Genomic DNA, 3,982 nt, shown 5'->3' with positions numbered 1-3,982 from the left:
CAATTTTATAATAAAAGAAGAAGAAAACTCTCCTAACAAATATACATATTTGGCAAAAAGACATTTTATATTGGCTATACCCAAAAATGAATATCTCATTCTGCATACCATCATCTTTCTGGCAGGAGATGGGTATTGTGCTTAATCTTCTGTCCTCCAGAATTGGAGTTTATCATTCCATTGATCATAGTTTTCAAGTCTTTCAAAACTGTTTTTTTCTATAACATTGTCATTGTATGAATAGTTTTCATTCTGTTTATTCCACTCAGTATCAGTTCATAGAGATCTTACCAGTTCTCTTTGTAACTAATTTGTCACATTTTAGGATTCAATAATACTCCACTATATTCATATGCCACAATTTGTTTAGGCATTCCCTAATAGGTAGATATCCCCTTTGTTTCTAGTTGGCATTTACTATGAAAAGATCTCCTTGCAGCCCTTCCATTTGTCATTTTCCTCTTTGTCAACTCTGCCAATCTAATGGATGTGAAGTACAGCTTGAATTGCTTTAATGCTATTTCTCTATTTCTCACATTTTCTCCACTGATTATTATTTTCCATCCACTTGTTGGATAAATGACAGCAAAAGCTCCTTCTGGGTAAGAGGTGAACAATATGGCAACTGAAGTAGAGCCATTCCAACTCCCAATGAGATGATAGGTGGGAAAGTACTTCATGAATTGTAAGCTGGAATAAAAGTGTGTCATTAGGGGAAGTTCTAGGTCAACCATTCTCAAACTTTTTGGTCTGAGAACCCTTTGTCCTCTTAAAAATGACTGAGAACTCCTTTACAGTTTTAAAAATTATTGAAGACCTCAAAGAGCTTTTGTTGGTTATATCTGACAATAGTTAGCATATTAGAAATTAAAACTGATCTTTAAAATATTTATTAATTCATTAAAAAAACAAACCCATTACTTGTAAACATAAATAATAAATAGTTATTTTCCAAAACAAAAGGATTTAGTGATAAGAGCAGCAGCATTTTACATATTGTTTTGCAAATCTCTGTAATGCTGGATTTTCATCTCTTTCCACAATGTCAGGTGTGCTATGTTGTTTTAGTTGTGAAGAAAATCTGACCACAGAGGAGATATGAAATTGGAAAAGGGAGGAGTGTTTTAATAGGAAAATAACAGCTTAGTATTATTATGAACTTCTTTTAACCACGTAGAGCCCCAGAAAGGATCTTGGGAACTCCCAGGGGTCTGTGAACCAGACTTTATATTTCCTCTATTGTGCTTCTTTGGACTTCTCCAATATTCCCCAGGAATCTCTTTGTCCTGCAAGATCACATCAGTCCAATGAACCTCACTGGCACCCTCTGCACCTGGCTTTCCTTGGACTGGAGGCAAGAGAACTCCTCCCAAAACTTACACTTAGGGCCAGCCATCTCTTAACTTCCCACCCTGTCCTTTCCCCCTCCCTTTGAGGCTTCCTTTTATCGTCCCCCACTGGATTGGAAACTCCTTGAGGGAAGGGACTATCTTTTCCTTTTTTGTATTCCTAGTGTTTAGCGTAATACCTCTCCCAGATTAGGTCTGAATGTTTCTTTATTGACTTGACATATTTTGAGAAATGCTCCTCTAGGTTATAGTTAATCATTCTAGGGACATGTATTAAACACATACATTTTCTATACAATCTTTTACTCTGCTTTGGGCATAGGCCAGCTTTATGGCCTGCTTAGAATCATGAATTCAGTCCATAGCCAGAGATCTAAAGCTAGAAGAGAACTTAGGGCCTACATACTTCAGATCCTTCATTATGCTCATAAGGAATCTGAGATTCACAGAAATGAAATGATATACCTAAGGTCACAAGGATAGCAAGAGGCATAGGTTGAATTTGAACTCAGGTCCTCTGGCTCCAAATCCATTGCTCTTTCTACTGTATCACATCCATCATGTGTATCTCCATTACTCTTAAGGTCACCTGCAATTTAAGTTCTTCACAAATATTGTATTTCCTTCTTCCCCTTCTCCCCCTCCTCCAGTCATTATTGACAGCCTCAGAGCATCTAGGAGAGACTATTCATATTTAAAAGGATGAGTTTGGTGTCAAGGAATATTGTAGGTCCATGAAAAGCACTTTCCAAATGAAATCTAGCCTGCTGTCCCGTTTGATTCTGGACCAGTTCATTGTCCATCTGTAGTGCTTATCCAAGATTAATGTACTGGTAGGCTAGTCCATGGAATCAAAGTTACAGATTTAAGAACAAGAATAAATCTGAGAGGCCATCTTTCTGACTCCTATGGAGTAGACACAAGTGTCAAGGAAAATACACACACAACACAGACACACACACACACACAAGAGACTTTTGGTCTTCATAATATTTAAGATCATTTTTGGACTTTAATGAGGGCCAGAGCTTGAATTAGTCAGTCAGAAGAACAGCCCGGACCTAACAGTCTCTTTGTTCTCCAAAGTAAACTCAGAGCATACCTCTTCTGATGTCAACAAGGCCAGATGGGGTTGACTTAGCATACTTTATGAAACTCTTAACCCAAGACACTATCTTGAATAGTGGGACTTTTTCTATATCTTAATATTTTGTAGACTTATACTACATTACAGTATGTTAATGGTAAAGAAAACACAGATATCCTGGGTCATAATTTCAATTGAAACTTTATCAACTCTGTTATCTTATTGTATTTACAACCTATTCAATTAATAAATTCCTTTCTCATGGTATAGTTAAACACATATGGAGACCATAAATCTGAGGGACACAGACACCCTTGGATTGGCCTAAAATATATTTAAGCCTGGTCATTCCTGTAACAGTCAGTCAGAGATTTCCTTCTGGCTCCATAGCCATATAACCGCTAACTTTAAGGGAATAAACAATATGCATTCAGCCTCTTTGCCTTTTTTAACCAAACTTTCAGGTCGACAGTCTGGATGTACACAGACAAAATACTTCTTAAGGGGGCTTAATCCCTCATAGATGGGGGAGAGGAGGTCACACTTCTTTCAGTCTCTGACTCATTGCCCCCATGACTTGCAGTTGACTTTGATTTGAGTGAGAAAGGGCTGTACAAGGTCACCAACCTCACTTTATTCTCCTGAGCCATCTGGATCCAGTGGTTTGATATTCATCAGGATGGCTGGAGATGGCCTAGGATGCAATGGGAGACCCTGGCCCTTTCGTGCTAAGGTTCTATAGCATTCTCACTTTGAGTGATATACTCTCATTCAATGAATAGGCTTCTTTAAGTAGTTGCTCATGGGATGGTCCCTTTAATCAAAAAGAAAAAAAAAAATCAAACTGGGAGATGACCCTCAGCGTTCCTGAGTAAATACTATGTCTTGGTCCTCTTGTGTGTGTTCATCCTTCATTGCCGAAGAAGACCATGCCATCAGAGAAATGATGACATGACTTGCACTTGACTTTGTTTTGAGTGAGGGAGGGCTGTGCAGGTCACCAGCCTCACTTCTCCTCCAGAGCCATCTGAATCCAGGGACCAGATATTCATCAGGATGACTGGAGATGACCCAGGATGAGGCAATTGGGGCTAAGTGAATTGCCCAAGGTCACACAGCTAGTGAGTGTCAAGTGTCTGAGGTGAGATTTGAACTCAGGTTCTCTTGACTTCTGCACTAGTGCTCTATCCACTGCACCACCTCGCTGCCCTGGTCCTCTTCCAGGATGAAAGACAAACACAACCTGTGAGTGAGTAGCAGCTCTCCTCCTCCTCCTCCTCCTCCATTCCACCCCCAAAAGCTGTCTTTTTTCCTCTGGGTTTACTGGCTACATTTCTTGATCAAACATCAAGCCTCAAACTCAGTTCACTCTGGAGCTCACAGATTGGACAAGTCCCCACCCACCTAGCTCAGAGTGGATTTAAATACTAAATAGTAATGGTTTCTTTTACCCAGGAACCCTGAGGGTCTTCTCCTCCCAGTTTGATTTTTTTTTTTGTTTATTAAAGGGGCCATCCCTTGAGTAACTACTTAAAGAAACCTATTT

Source organism: Notamacropus eugenii, chromosome 1, assembly GCF_028372415.1.
Source record: "Notamacropus eugenii isolate mMacEug1 chromosome 1, mMacEug1.pri_v2, whole genome shotgun sequence".
In the NCBI taxonomy this organism is placed as follows: domain Eukaryota; kingdom Metazoa; phylum Chordata; class Mammalia; order Diprotodontia; family Macropodidae; genus Notamacropus; species Notamacropus eugenii.
Note: the sequence above shows the minus strand (reverse complement) of the source record.